The following is a 16644-nucleotide window of genomic DNA, read 5'->3' as shown; positions in this document are numbered from 1 at the left end:
CAGGTGCTGAAACCTGATCTGACACTGCTTGTGCAGCACTGAGCATGTGCTAGATCTGCAAGGCTGAAATCCAGGAAGTCATACAGTCTGGCTTCATGATGCCCACACTTAAGATGGCCCCAGTCAATTTCTATTTTATAAAGTGTCTAAATGCTGTAACAACCTAACAAAACGGACCTTGGTTTACAGACTAACTTTACTAGAATACATTAAGCTTGTGTATTACAGGGGGTATTTATATTTAAAAAGTGAAATTGTGGCCGGAACTCCGCTTTAACAGCATTTGTTTTGGGGAAGTTTGTGAATGTTATTAAAAGTGCATCTATGAATCTCATTGGCACGGGTTACCGGAAGTGAATGTTAAATATGGTCATTTTCTGGTTCCTCTATTGGAAGACTGAATGGCTTAATAAGGCAATTGGCAGATCAGAGCATGAGAAAGCAGTGTATTATTGGAGACTCTTGACCAATCAGAGCATGTAAAAACTGTGCTTTATGACCATGCAGAATCATTGCCTGATTAGTATGCAGTTTGTGCTTTAACTGTGGATAAGGTTAGGAGCAAGAAAGTGTGGTGTTAAATCAATATTTAGTGTTGCCAAACCCAGTAATATAAACATAGTTCATCCACCCCCACAGTGCCACTGCCCACAGCTTATAAATCAAAATACTGCCATTATATACTTTTTTTTTTTTTGGATGATCTGTATACCACGGTTACATGATGAACTGCAGAGTTTCTCCAGTGCTGAGAGTTCAGGTAGGAGGAGATTTCCACTGCAGCCTGTATACATGCCCACATGTGTGATGTCAATATCATGTGACCTGGCTAGCTCTGATCAACAAGTAATTCTTCTCTCCAGCATAAGACACAACTGAGCATGTGCAGGTTGGCTACCCTGCCTGTGTTGGCTGGCTTTCCCCAGATACACAGTACAAGAGAGTATCTGTGCATACAGGATAAAAAAAACAGTATTTTTACACAATGCAGAGGATTAACCCCTTAAAGGGGTGGTTCCCCCTTAAAACAAATTTCTAACAATACATTTGGAAGACTGCTTACACTGCGGGTAGGCTGGCTTTTTTTTTTTTTTTTCGTACATACCTCGATATCGCCGTTTCATCCCTCGACTTCCGGGTATGAGTCTTGTGGCTGTGGACGTTCCTAGTTGATTGACGTTCCTCCGACCGACGCATACTTGACGTCACGACTTTCCGAAAGAAGCCGAACGTCGCTGCGCAGGCGCCGTATAGAGCCTACTCTATACGGCGCCTGCGCAATGACGTTCGGCTTCTTTGGAAAGTCGTGACGCGCAGTATGCGCCGGTCGGAGGAACGTCAATCAACTAGGTCCAGCAAGACTCATACCCGGAAGCCAAGGGATGAAACGGCGATATGCGATATGATCGAGGTATGTACGAAAAAAAAAAAAGCCAGCCTACCAGCAGTGTAAGCAGTCGTCCGAATGTATTGTTAGAAATTTGTTTTAGGGGGAACCACCCCTTTAAGTTCCACAGTGAGTATAACAAGCATGCTATGCTGCATATACAGACTGATTTTACTGTATATGTATTAAGGCCAGGGTTTCTCCACTAAGGTTCCTCCACAGGTTGTTGCTAGGTGTTCCTTAACCCCTTCCATACAGGGCATTTTCACTCCCTTCCTGCCCAGACCAATTTTTAGTTTTCAGCGCTGTTGCACTTTGACAATTGTGTGGTCATGCAACACTGTACCCAAACAAAATCTTTGTTTCCCCCCCCCACAAATAGAGCTTTCGTTTGGTGGTATTTGATCATCTCTGCGGTTTTTATTTTTTACGCTATAAACAGAAGAGCGATTGTGTTTTTTATAAAAATAAATAAATAAATAAATAAATATTTAATAAATATCACAATAAAAAAAAAGTTTAGGCTGATACGTATTCTTGGTACGTATTCTTGATACATATTTTTGGTAAAAAAATCGCAATAATTGTATAGTGATTGGTTTGCGCAAAAGTTATAGCGTCTACAAAATAGGTGATAGATTTATGGCATTTTTTATTTTATTAATTTTTTTACTAGTAATGGCGGCGATCTGCGTTTTTTTTTATTGTGACCATTGGTCTCCTCACCTCTGACAGGAGGTGGATGTGTGTGTTTACACACACATCCACACTCCTGCCGTGATCACCGGCAATCGCGGGTGCCCGGCGGCACGAGCGGTGCCGTGGGCCCTAGAACGTCAGCGGCGCGCACGCCCTTGAACGCCGGGAATACAGGACGTCATATGACGTCCACCCGGATCGAGGGAGGGTTCCTTCCTGCCGACGTCATTTGACAATGCGCTGGTAGGAAAGGCTTGGTTAAGCAATTGGCAAATTCTGCCTCTCAGATGAGCTCCCACTGGCACCATTGATTGTGTGTTTTGTGTGTGTGTGTTTGTGTGTTTTGTGTGTGTGTGTGTTTTTTTTTTTAAGCTATCTGTAAAGAGGTAATTCTTCCCACTGATGTTTTGTGAGTTGTAGATGGTCAGTCATTTTTAGCAGAGGTTCCCTGAGAACTGAAAGTTTGATTGCAAAATTGTGTTCCTCTGTGTTGAAAAGGATGAGGAAGGCTGCTATAGGCATTTGTTTTCACATCCTAGGATCTTTTTCGAAAGGATTCTGTTCAGGTCAGGATTTTTCTTTTTATTTATTTTTTCTCTCCTCATAAAATCAAATGGGAATGCAAAAGTAGCTTGAAGCAGGTCGATGCAGCTTAGGATGTAGTCAAATGCAGGTCCAGTTCACCCATCCCTGAAGCACCTCAAACTAATATCAAGTGTAAGCAGAAACCACAAAGTGGGCTCAATTTGCCCACGCCCAATGTCTGATGACACAGGCCCTTATGAGGATGGCATTTACTGAATAATTGCAAGTCTAATCTGTTGTGTGCCTTCTAAGCTGAACGACCAGGAAACGAAATGTCCTCCCTTGCAGTATGGCTGCTCTTAGAGGTCATCTTGTTTATACAGCTAGGGCAGCGGTCCCCAACCAGTGGTACGTGAACCACTGATGGTCCATGAGAAAATGTTGGTGGTCCCCAGGGCTTCTGCCATAAATCAATATTAAAGGGGGTTGTAAAGGTTCGTCTTTTTTATTTTCTAAATTGGTTCCTTTAAGCTAGTGCATTGTTGGTTCACTTACCTTTTCCTTCGATTTCCCTTCTAAATGTTTTTTTTCTTTGTTTGAATTTCTCACTTCCTGTGTGTGTGTGTGTGTGTGTGTGTGTGTGTGTGTGTGATTTTATATATATGTGTGTATATATATATATATATATATATATATATATGTGTGTGTGTGTGTATATGTGTATATATATATATATATATATATATATATATATATATATATATATATATATATATATATATATATATATATATATATATATATATATATATATATATATAAATTTTTTTATTTATTTAAAAAAAAATGTCGACTGTGGTACTAGCATATACTGTATAGACCAAAAAAAATCCAATGAAAAATTCTCATCTATGACCAGCTTTATGGACTCTTTATACAAGCCATCTAGAATGTATGTGTCAAATCCATTACTGCTTGTTTGACATCTTTCAGAGTCTACTAGCAATGACTGATCCTCAGGCTTTTAATTTATTGATCTTGCACGGGAGGATGCAGTGTGCAGTCCAGTCTACGCTTTGGGTTATACAGAGCTGATTTTATACTTCTGCTTTTGCTTTATTTCCCTGTTCCTTTTTTGTATAATGTCATCAAATATATTTTGTTTGTTTTTTTTTTGTCTCCAGTATGTTCTGTTGTGTTATGTGTATTTTTGCTTTATTCGTTTTCCCCCTTTTTTTTTTTTTTAATTTGTGTATGTACGGTATATGTGTGTGTGTGTGTGTGTGTGTGTGTGTATGTATATGTATATGTATATATATATATATATATATATATATATATATATACACAGAAGAGAATATATAAATGGCACTACATATTAGAATAGTGACATTTCATAAATTGTGATTATTTTTCTAGAAATCCATCTAAATAAATTTTTGTTTCTTTTAGGGGAAATAAAGAAAATAGAAAGTGACCTTACAACTATCAAAGTAAAAAATGATGCCGCAGTCCTCCATGCTCTGGATAAAATCCTGAATATCTCTGGTCCATATTATCAAAGGTTGGTACTGTACTTGCTTATACTTCTTCTGTCCGGCTGTCTTGTCCTTGTACCTTCAGAAAGCTTCTGTGATACTTGATGCTAGAAATATATGAACTGCCTATTTAATAATGCATGTGCTATAGTATCATTGCAGAATATTAATATTTTTTTCGAAAAAATGAATGGTTATCGCTTCCCACTAATATGTATACGTCTTTGTGTATATATTGGTGTTTGTGCATTTTGAGAATATATTGGTTCATGCTAACAAATTCAAAACTATATATAGATTCTGTTAAGATAATGATAATTATATAATGGTCTCAAACTACATGGATGACTGTAAATCAATTACATTGCATCGGACAGGATGTTTCTTAACCACTTCAGCCCCGAACCATATTGCTGCTCAATGACCGGGCCCCGTTTTTGCGATTCGGCACTGCATCGCTTTAACTGACAATTACGCGGTCGTGCGACGTGGCTCCCAAACAAAATTGGCATCCTTTTTTTCCCACAAATAGAGCTTTCTTTTGGTGGTATTTGATCACCTCTGCGGTTTTTATTTAAATCGCAATAAGCGTTTGATTGGTTTGCGCAAAAGTTATAGCGTCTACAAAATTTTATGGCATTTTTTATAATTTTTTTTTTTTTTACTAGTAATGGCGGCGATCGGCCATTTTTTTATCGGTACTGCGACCTTATGGCGGACACTTCGGACACATTTTTGGGACCATTGGCATTTTTATAGCGATCAGTGCTATAAAAATGCATTGATTACTAGAAAAATGTTAATGACCGGTTAAAATGTTAATGACCGGTTAAGTATGTTCCCTGGGTATGTTCTAACTGAAGGGGGGGGGGAGTGGACTGACATTTCTCCCCCTGACAGGACCGGGAGTTGTGTGATCGCGCCCGCCGGGCACACGCGTCGGGACCGGGGGCGAGCGGGGGAGCGTGCGCGCCTCTACGGCGGCGCGCATACGCCCCTTTTGGCTGATCATTGCGCACCGTACAGCCGACATTACATCGGGATGGAGCGTTGTGGCAACATCAGTAGAAAAGAGGGAAGAAGGCAGAAGGCGACGAGGAAGAGCGGGCTCGCCGAAAAAATCGCGGGAAAAAAAACCGGAAGAATACATGACATGGTAATGAGTTGAAAAAACGGTGTGGAAAAACCAACGTGATCTGGGGTGGTTAAGAAGAATGAGCTTCCTCACTTTCACCAGAGATAGTCAGGGAATCAGACTGACGGTAGAGTAGGCAAAAAGGGGATGAGGGGACTCGGGTGTGATGGATCTGAAGTTTGGACTCCCTTTTACAGAGTTTCAATAACAGAAGGGACAGAAGGTGTGGAAAGAGTGGTGTTAGAAAAGTTTTGTTTGTGTGTCTATTTAAAACAGAGCTGACACTCATTCTTCTAATATGGCTTCCGAGCACATGTTACTAACTGGTTATATTCTTTTGTTCTTAATAACCCCATACGTAATGTATAGATAACAGATTGTACAGGAAGCTCTGTTTGGTAATAAAGTGCCAGTCTGTGCCAGGTACAGATAGACCTTCCTTAGCTAATTTAGCCAATAAGAAGTGTTATCGTTGTTTCACTGTAAGGATGAGAAGGTGGGGGCTCCCTTCTCTCTCTCTCTTTTGCTTTTTCTCTCAACTTGTAAGCATCACTAAAATGTATTGCTGCATTTTGAATTAAATGATCTTCCCTTTCAAACACCTGGATTTCGATTGATTACAAAGAAAGAAATAACCTAACATTTTTGGTCCTTCGAGCGGAAACCAATGGATGGAACCCTTGGGTTGACACCGGTACCGACAGAATCCAGTGAGTATTGGACCTCAAAAGCTCACTGAGAAACCCCACTCACGTTAGTGTTAAACAGGGACTGCTTGGTGCCGGATTTGACCCAAATCCACCATCTGGTTCTGAACCTAAATTGACTTAGTCTTCTGGTGTTTGAGAGGGTAAGATCATTTAAATTGCTTCTCATTCTTTTCTAAGTCTCTTCTCTTTTTCTTCTCTCTGGTTGTCTCTGGTTTGTTTGTGTATGAATTGTGGTACCGACATTGGCATTGATCGTATAATAATCTCGGTAATCCAATGGTCGAAGACAGAGGCATTTGGGGACGTTGCCTAAGGTAAAATAGACGTCGCCCGCTGTCCGGACAGATAAAAAAAAGATTTGTGGTATACCAATACGTCAGAGGTTGATTGCCTGACGTCATATGAGGTTGAATGTTTGATGGTTTAAGCGCTAGTTGGCCGAGTGATCTAGGAAGACCACGAAGTTAACCTTATTCTGTGTGTTTTAGTTTCTTCTTTCTTATGTTTAACCTTTCTGTTGATGATATGGTGAAAAGTAATGGTGATGTTACACAGTTTGAGCCAAATAACTCCTTTACCTGTTGCAGAAATAATAGAGCCGACAAGTATGAATGCTAATACCAACAGAAGGAGTTATGATCAATTTGGGTTTCTGTGTATGTTGACAGAGTAATGTACAAATGTACAATGTGTGTTTTTGAAAGTATGCAACGTGATGAAACAAACTAATTATGAGCCTATCAAAGTTAGAGAATTAGACCAGGCAATGCCATTGTTATATAAATGTTTGAGAAGCAGAAAACAGAGATGAGCCTGCTATATTATTTTGCAGTTTCCTCCCCCTCCCTTCAAATTCCTGTGTAAAGCAGCCAGGTCGTTCTGAATATCTAAGAAATGTTTAATTATGTGGCGTCGTTAAACCTAGTTAAAATTGTTAGTTTTTGTTATGCAACTCTAGGATTAATTTTAAACAAAGAAAGCAAAGGTAGCCATGATTATTATTTAAATGTTTAGCTCTCTATTCTAGGCTACTGAACATGAAAGTAGAGAAAGGAAAGTTTATTTATAAGAGGGTTTAAAAGAACATGAAACGTGAATTGCACTATGAAGAAAGTGAACAGAATGTTGTAGAATTATTAATGAGGATTGCTGTATATGAGACAAGGAAAAGCTCGGGATGTTTTTGATTACTTTAAAGGTGTCCATTGCCATGGGTTGTAAGTTCATGTTGTGTTCCTAGTAGTGCTGTTTGAAGGAGATAAGAAATGTATGCATAGTATAGAACCTAAATCTGTTCAGGGGGAAACAAAATTTGGATTAAATGGTAAATTAACTGCAAACGGGTGTCAGGATTTGGTGGATAAACTGAGATTGTTAGGTCCCAGAGACCAAAAAAGGTATGGTTTAGAAATGGCAGAACACTGGCTTGAACACACTAGGATCAGAGCACAGGGAAAGAGAACAAAAAAAAATGCCAAGCCAATGGACAAAGATGATGATTTCATTTGTTGCACCCAAAGACCACCTCCTAATAATAGCCCCCCCCTCAGGTGCAAGCCACAGCCCAGAATACCGCCCTCCCTGTGACATCCACCCCTGTCAGAGGAACCGCCTCCGACCAAGACCCCAATCCTACTTCCTCAATCTATCCAGACAGTAGCACAGCCTCAGAGATGAACAGATCGATCCTTGAAACTTTAACCAACGCCATAACCCATGCACTGGGTGCCCCAGCAGGGTCCAAGAGATTAAGTAAACCTCCTATGAGGTATGGTGTGGTATAGTGGTGAGGATAGAAGTCCCGTACCCCAGGGGAGGACAAGCAGACAGGGGCGAGGGAATTCATTGCCTCCAGATAACCTATTTCTTAAGTCTAGGCTGACTGCCTTACTGAATAGATGCCAGCTTAGATGGGTACTGATTGGCAGAGGAAAAAAAATGACAAAACTTTTGAACAAACAGTGGACTCAAGGGAGAGTCACATGACATCGGTACTTACACATTTACATGGTGAGCGCCAGAGGCCGATCGCTTACTATTCTATAAAACTAGACAGTGTAACTAGAGCACTTCTACCCTGTGTACAGGCAGTGGTAGCTGCAGCCGAAGCAGTTTAGGCCTCAGCATCTATAGTGCTATATCACCTGTAACACTCAACGTACCACATGTAGTAGTGTTATTCGTTTACATCAAAAGATATAACACTTGAGCCCAGCACGACACCTTTCCTGTATGACAATACAGGGGTATACTGCAGGCCTGCCCCGCTTTTGAGTGCATGGTGGGGTTTATTTGATGGGGTGGGGGGGGGGCGTGGTGTTGGGCTCGCTTCTGCGCGGAAGACAATGAGCTTCTAACCCCAGCTTGTTCAATTAAGCCTGGAGGCTCGTTGTTTTTTTGTGCGGGGGTGGGCCTGGTTTTGCGCTTTCTGGCTTTGGTGGGTGGACCGCATTGTGTACTTGGGAGTGAGGTATGCCTGTATATTAAACCTGTCCACACTGCTACCACTTTTTACTGATGTTCATAAACATGACTGTACTGCTGCCATTGCTGAAAAGGTACTGCCACAAAGTGATTTGAAAGATGTACCATTATCTGACCCTGACATGATGCTTTTTGTCGATGGCTCCAGTAAAAAAAAAAAAAAAAAAAATCTAGATTGCACAAATGCAACCGGATATGCAGTAGTGACACGATGAAATCTTAGAAGCTAGGCCATTACCAAAACATTATTCAGCACAAGTAGCAGAACTTGTAGCACTGACAAGAGCATGCATACTATCAAAAGGGAAGTCCGTAAACATATACACTGAGAGTCAATATGCATTTTCAACAGTACATGTTTTTGCACAACAATGGAAAAACAGGGGGATGGTGACCTCTAGTGGTAAGCCAATTTCACACACAGACTTCATTTTAGAACTCTTGGATGCAATCCAATTACCAAAAGAGCTTGCAATATGTAAATGTCAAGCACACACAAAACATACAGACCCCATTTTGAAGGGAAATTAAAGGACAGATGAAGCGGACAAAATAGCGGCACAAGTAACGCATCAAATAATGACAGAACTGGAAATCATAGCGATAGATCATACAGTCCTTACTGATATGCAGCAGAATGCACCCCCCAGGGAGAAACAATATTGGAAAACAAAAGGTTGCACAATAATAGATAACATTTACACATCACCTGAAGGAAAACCGGTATTGCCAAAATCCCTATTTAGGTATGCAGCAGTGTTGACACATGGAGTAACTCATGTGTCAAACAGGGGGATGACTGAGATGTTGAATAAAGTATGCACAGCCTATGGTTTCACCAACTACTCAAAAACTTTTTATTCTCAATGCCTTATATGTGCAAAACATAATGCTCAGGGAGGCATAAGACCACGGAAAGGAAAGTTCCCCAAACCGCAATATCCATTCCAACACATTTGTATGGATTTTATTGAATTGGACAAATGTGAAAGGAAAAAATATTGTCTGGTAATAATAGATGCTTTGACCAAATGGGTGGAGGTATTCCCGACAGGAAGTGCGGACACACAGACTGTGGCCAAAGCATTACTAAGAGATATAATTCCTAGGTTTGGAATCCCTGAAAAGATTTACAGTGATAATGGATCCCATTTTGTAAATAAAACTATACAACATTTGACAGAAGTGATGGGTATCCAAGTAGAAAACCATTGCGCCTACCACCCCCAATCGGCTGGATTGGTGGAGAGACACAATGGGATCCTGAAAAACAATAAACTGAGAAAAGCTATGGAGGAAACAGGTAAAAAAATTGAATGTACTGCCTACCATTAGCTGTGACTAGCATGCATATTACACCCACATAGGAAAGTTTAAGCCCATTTGAAATGATACATGGAAGGTCATATAGAATACCCCAACTACTAAATGAAACACGGTTGAAGAATCTGAATGTACCTTAGCAGAATATATGTCTAAGTTGTTGAAACAGAAACAAAGTAAGGAGGTCTGTTCTATCCCAGAAGGTTCAATCTAAGGAGAAGAGAAAATCCATATTGGAGATTGGGTCCTGATAAAAGTAATAAAAAGGAAACATTGGCACTCGCCTAAGTGGGAGGGGCCATATCAGATTCTTCTCACCACTTCCACAGCAATAAGGATTGCAGAGAGGTCTACCTGGACTCACCAGTCCCATTGAAAAAAAGGTTTTACAGTAGGCAGAGCAGGGTCAGTTGGTGGCAGAGCTCTGGTAAAGTCTGGCTACAAAGGGAGGTTCTGCACAAGGTGGGGCTTATCTCAAACCGGTGAAGACTCCCTTACCTTACCCCCCAGGGCTCTGTAGCTGGTTAGAAAGAGGGACAGTATTTATCTTGGGTCTACTGGTGACTCTAGAGGAGACGTCCATACGGGGAGGCAGAAAAAAAAAAGGAACCTTTAGAATGGGCAAGTACGGGGAAGGCCTTGAACTTAATCTTAATAGAAGGGGTAACTAATACCATTTTGGTTGATTGTTGATAGCCTTTGTTTGAATGGTGCTTTTATAGTCGCATCCATTTCTGACCCTACTGAGATAAATCACATTATTAAGTTTAGTGGGGAGGATGAGGAGCAAACGTTTGTTTACCTGATACCAGAGACCAGCTACATGAAGAAAAGGATGGTGACGAAGGCAAATAAGATATGCTTTGGAATGGATGTTATAAAGTCATACTGTTTGAATTAGGAAAAACAGAAGTGAAAAGATGTACTACAATCAAGCCTGCTAGCTTTTTCCTCAAAGAGGAGGGTGACCACATCTGCTTAAGACTTATGGAAGAAGAAATGCAGTAAATCTTCCCAGTAAAGGACATTCCTCTTGAAAATTCTGATCTGATCCTGTTTGCAGAGGGTTCACGCCTGTACAAAGATGGAGTCCCAAGAATGGCATATGCGATGACAACATTGGAGGAAGTGATTGAGACCCAAATACTCCCTTCGTCACTTTCAGCGCTGGTTGCCAAAGTGGTAGCACTCATGAGGGCCTGTGAGACCGCAAAGGATCAAACAGCCAACATCTACACTGATAGCAAGCATGCTGTCGAAGTAGTCCAGGATTATGGACCCATAAAGAAGAACAGAAGTTTTACAATTGCTGCAAGAAAATCAATTCAAAGCTGGAAATATGTTTAAGAACTATTTGAACCAGTCACCCTCCCAAAGGAAGTAGCCACCCCGAAGGTCAACGCACATACTGAAGGACAACCCATGGAAGAAAAAGGAAACAGTTGTCTGATCATACTGCCAGGAAGACTCCTTAAACACCAATAGAAGCAATCGTGACCCTAATTACTGATTTTGCAAAGAAGGAGAAGCCTGTAGCAGATAAAAAGAAGAGAACAAATACTGAAAGTAAAAGAACTTGCAAGAATCTGCACTCATGGACTGAATCATGTATGCCCTAAGGCAATTGAGAGAAACGTATGCAAAGCTGGAAGGTTTATTCGATACACCAGAAATGCATATCAAAACTTTGTTGAGGGATGCATAATCTGTGCTAAAAATAAGGAAAACAGACCAGAGTAACACAAAGACATTTGGCCAAGTCACTATTCCTTTTCCAAAAGACTACATGTTTATTAAATCCAATTGCTCAAATCAGGCCAATATCAAAATGTTTTGCCGTGCATAGAAATGTTTCAAAGTTGGATAGAAGTCTGACTGGTGGCTAAAGAAAATGCCAAGGCAACAGAGAAGAAGATACTTTCTGAAGTAATATGCCGCTTTGGAGTCTTTGAAACTTTAGAGAATGACAGAGGAACACGTCCCACTGGACAGATCATGCAAATTACATGCAAGGATTTGGCAATTGAGCAGGCCTTCCATGCTCCCATCATCCTCAGAGTTCAGGGAAGGTAGAAAGGTATAGTATAGTATAGTATAGTCATTAAAAGCAGGTCAGCTAAATCAATGCAGGAAAAGGGTAGATGGGTTAGTAAAGAAACAATGGCCAACTGTTTCCTTCTTTACAACATCAGGATTACCCCTACTTTATAGGTCAGAGAACTTGAGCCATTATGAGATTTTGTTTGGGGGCCCACCTAAGACAGGGTTGTATTTTCCACATCAGACTGTTGTAATATATAATCATTTTATTTGTTATGCAATTATGTAATATAGGCAACTGTGAACTAAGATACCAGCCAATGCTTGAGGGGATTGTGCTATGGTCCAGCTAGTTATGCCCCTGAAAATCATATCAGAACACCCGTGAACTAAGAGTCACCAATGGTATCGAAGGAAAACTTCTCCCAAAGGGTCATTTAACTCTCAGATTTACTTAGATGATATTGGGGTTCCTTGCGGGGTGCTGAAATGAGTTTAAGGCCAGGAATCGGGTAACGGCTGGGTTGGAGTCTTTTCTCTGGTGGGTGACTATAAATAAAAATGTTGACTGGATTAAATATATATATACTATAACCAACAATGATTTGTAAACTTTAGTAAAGATACTGTAAAAAAAAAAGGTCTAGCAGAACCGAATGGCCTTAGATATGGTCCTAGTTGTAAGAGGAGGGGTATGCAAAATGTTTGGTAGCATGTGTTGCACCTTTATCTCTAATAATACAGCTCCTGGGGAACCGTGGCCAGAGTCCTGGAAGGACTAACTGCTCTATCAAATGAATTGGCAGAAAACTCAGGTATTAACGATCCATTCACAAACTGGACTTATCACATCATGTTTTATCTAATTTGCTGTGGTTTTGATTGTTTTGGTCACTTGCGGATGCTGCTGCATTCCCTATATTCGAGGACTTTCACAAAGACTGATTGAAACTGCAATCTCAAGAACGATGTATCAAGCCGTTCCTACCTCGGAGGAGACCTATGTGGACATTGAAGCTCAACTTAATGACATACAGTCCGAAAATGTATAACACGGGGACTATTATCCAAATGTGTTGAGATAAAAATAGACACATGAGGAGGGAATGTTAGAAAAGTTTTGTTTGTGTGTCTATTTAAAACAGAGCTGACACTCATTCTTCTAATATGGCTTCCGAGCACATGTTACTAACTGGTTATATTCTTTTGTTCTTAATAACCCCATACGTAATGTATAGATAACAGATTGTACAGGAAGCTCTGTTTGGTAATAAAGTGCCAGTCTGTGCCAGGTACAGATAGACCTTCCTTAGCTAATTTAGCCAATAAGAAGTGTTATCGTTGTTTCACTGTAAGGATGAGAAGGTGGGGGCTCCCTTCTCTCTCTCTCTTTTGCTTTTTCTCTCAACTTGTAAGCATCACTAAAATGTATTGCTGCATTTTGAATTAAATGATCTTCCCTTTCAAACACCTGGATTTCGATTGATTACAAAGAAAGAAATAACCTAACAAGTGGAGGTAGAGAACAAAAACCAAAGGCATGCCATTCGTAAGCCCATAAAATTCTCTTCCCTCCACTGTCTTTCATGCGACCCTCTCCTCTCTTAGGTCATATGAATATAGCGTCGGGCCACATCTTTTTGAATGTGGAAAAAAGTTTTATACCCAAATTTTGCAGGCTGCCCCATTGCCCCTCACTGCAGGACTGGAGGCGAGATGTAGAGGGGGGCCATGGAACCAGAGAGATGGGTTCTTTCCGCCAAGGATAATCAGGAACACTTTGATATCTGGTTTGGCTGGGTGTATTAATCCATTTAAAATTAAAAGAAAATCAACCTGAGCAGCAAGCTACCTAATTACAGTTTATCGAGAAGCCCTTTCGGATACTGTTGCCTCAAACTGATTTGAGACATCCCCTTGGGTGAGCACAACTCCTTGCGAAACCCGTGTCTGCACTGTCCACTGGTGGATACTCCACTGTTTTTTCCACACCTAAGCATTCTAATTTGTGCGCACCCAATTGACCATTCTGATTCTTGCGCACCCAATTGACCATTCTGATTCTTGCGCACCCAATTGACCATTCTGATTCTTGCGCACCCAATTGACCATTCTGATTCTTGCGCACCCAATTGACCATTCTGATTCTTGCGCACCCAATTGACCATCTTCTGTATTTGTACTTTGTTTAGCTGTCATTTTTTCCTATCCAAACATCCCTTTCTATTCAAAGGTCGATTAATTCTTTTTTTCATACGATGCAGATTATGGTGATCTACCTTTTGCAGTCCCTTTGCAATTGGCTGTTTTTCTGTTTTAAGAGGATTAGAACACCAATGCTGTATTATACTTTCATGCATATACACAAGATACATGGTTGTTTATTGGAATAATTAAATCGACTCTGCTTTTTTCATTTTTATTTTTGTTCTCGTTATTTTGTACCTTCACAATTATTATTAAGAGTGCTCAGGTGTTGGTAAAGTGGGTATACTTTGTCATTATAGTCACCGGTTCTTCCATTGTCATGATGAGCTGTTAAAAACTCACTTTGCTGAGCTTCTATTGTTCAATATGCAAATATTGACTTTCTCTAGAAAGTCTGTGATTACCATGTATGTGGGGCTAAACTACTTTTCCAGCCTGTCTATATATTCTGTCCCATCCTACCTATGATTTACTGTGAGGGTAAATATACTCTACGAAGGAGAAATGGACTAGATCCAGGCATTTTTGCCATTGATTTTGTGTCTGGTTTGTTCGCCTATCTGGGGTCTTTGTGAAAAATCTCATGAGCTCTGGGCACTCAGACTAATGTACAGTACACACACACAATATCTTACAACTAATTGCCACGATGTGGGGAAAAAAAACATGGCAGCTCCCAAATTCCCTATAGATATGAGCTAGGGAATTCATTTTATGTAGAGATAAGCCTCCTTTTATTTATTTTTTATACACGTTCTTAGAATTGTTCTGCAAAGGTCAGTTTGAGGACTAAGGATGCAAAATGTGCCACCAGTATAGTACATCTACTTGGTTTATTTTATTAATTAAATATTGTCCCCCCCCCCCTTTTTATTTATTTATTTTTATTTATGTATATATATATATATATATATATATATATATATATATATATATATATATATATATATTCTCCATCTTCAAATTTTTGTTTTATTTTTGTGACACAGGCTAGTGTATTGGCATGTAAATTGATCTTTACTGTAACTGCAGCTTTCTAATATTGAACATTTTTCCGGTCTAGTAATTATTTTCTGTCTGCTTATTTGGCGTTTTTTTGCTTTTATTGGGAAAAGGACCTTTTTTTTTAATAGATGTTAATGGCAGTAATGATTTTTAGCTGTGTGTGCATCTATTATCTTACTTGGATATACTCCACCAGGGTTAGTTTTGACCTCCCTATTGCCCGCACACTAATGACATGGTCAATACGCAGAAGGACGCAGGGAAAAAACGTTTTTGCTCTTCAAATGGTGCACTGATTTTTCTGCTAACGTGTTTACACATTGCAGTAACCATAAATCTTTTTTTGAAATGCCCATGTCCTTGACTTCTCCTTGCAATACATTGTACTGGAAGTCCCCTTCAAGCAATGCTGTTAAGTGAAAGAAATTCTAATGCCAATGAATAGCGGAAGCTCCAAGGCCCCGTAGAGTGGAACACAATTAAATGACTCCTTACTGAATCGCCCACCCCATCAGATATGTAGAAGAGCACCATCTACCTCCTTGTTCCTCCTTCCTGTCAGGTTGTGTAAAACAAGAGCCGATATTGTGGTCAAGGGTATTATGCTTTCCTGCGTTCAGGGAAAGGATTGGATATTTCAGTTCTTATTCCCTTGTGCGTTTATCTTTGCAGATGTAATCCGACTTCTCTCGCTGGGGACTTCTAGTAGGGTGGTGTGAAGAAACCATGCCAACTAATAGACAGTCTCTAGGATAGGAGTGTGTGTGTTGGATTTGCTGAAAACATCCCTATGGTAATTTCATAGAGGTTATTGTAAGAAGAATTTGAAGCTGTTCTGCATTTGCTGAAGGAAAAGTATCTACATATTTATATATGGCTTGGTTATTGCCTGTTTGTTAACACTGAATGGCAATGCCAACCTGAGGCCCCGTAATTGTGAACTGTACCCAAGGTGCTGGAGGACATTTTGCTAGCATAACAGATTTTTTTTTTTCTCTATCTGGTGAGCTACTTTATAGATTTACAGCAGCCTTTCTTAAGGCCCCATTAATGATTCAGCGTTTTGTAGTTTGAAGCCCAAAGCTCCAAAACACTAGAGGTGAAAAAAAAAATCTATTAATCTCTGGAGTTGGTTCACATCTTCACTACAAGTCGCCTGAAGCCAAACACCCGAAGCTCAAAATTCTGGAGCTTCAATTGTAGTGTGTGTGTGTGTGATTAATAATAATAATAATAATAATAATAAAAAAAAAAAATTTGATTGAAATGCATGGAAACCTAAGCATTTATAGTCCATTTTGGCACGCGTGTGTTGTGTTTTTTTCAGCTCAAATGCAAGAATTTCATGAAATAAGTGAATATCAAAAAAACCTTAACCCCAATATTAATCCCTAACCTAACAAAATAAATAAGTAAATAAATTACCCCTAACCTTTTCAACCCCTTACAAAAAAAAGTATTGGAAAAAAATAAAGCAGATGAAAAAGCTGAAAAACATAGCATTATGCATTAACAAATGTATCTATTGGCTAATTAAAAAAAAACAAAAAAAAAAAAAACACCAAAGCTCAAAAATGCTTTAAAAATACT

At 39.7% G+C, this 16644-nt stretch overlaps 1 protein-coding gene across 5 annotated transcripts in view; it reads left to right on the top strand.

Annotated features, from left to right (window-relative positions):
• WDFY3 (WD repeat and FYVE domain containing 3) overlaps positions 1-16644 on the top strand; it is a 365507-nt gene that overhangs the window by 43870 nt on the left and 304993 nt on the right. For all 5 annotated transcript variants that reach the window (XM_040326535.1, XM_040326529.1, XM_040326514.1 and 2 more), the window contains exon 2: positions 4064-4175. The gene's annotated coding sequence lies outside the window, so the exon portion shown is untranslated. The remainder of the gene's footprint in view (positions 1-4063; positions 4176-16644) is intronic.

This window comes from Rana temporaria, chromosome 1 (assembly GCF_905171775.1).
Source record: "Rana temporaria chromosome 1, aRanTem1.1, whole genome shotgun sequence".
Lineage (NCBI taxonomy): Eukaryota > Metazoa > Chordata > Amphibia > Anura > Ranidae > Rana > Rana temporaria.
Note: the sequence above shows the minus strand (reverse complement) of the source record. Positions and strands in the feature narration are given on the sequence as shown.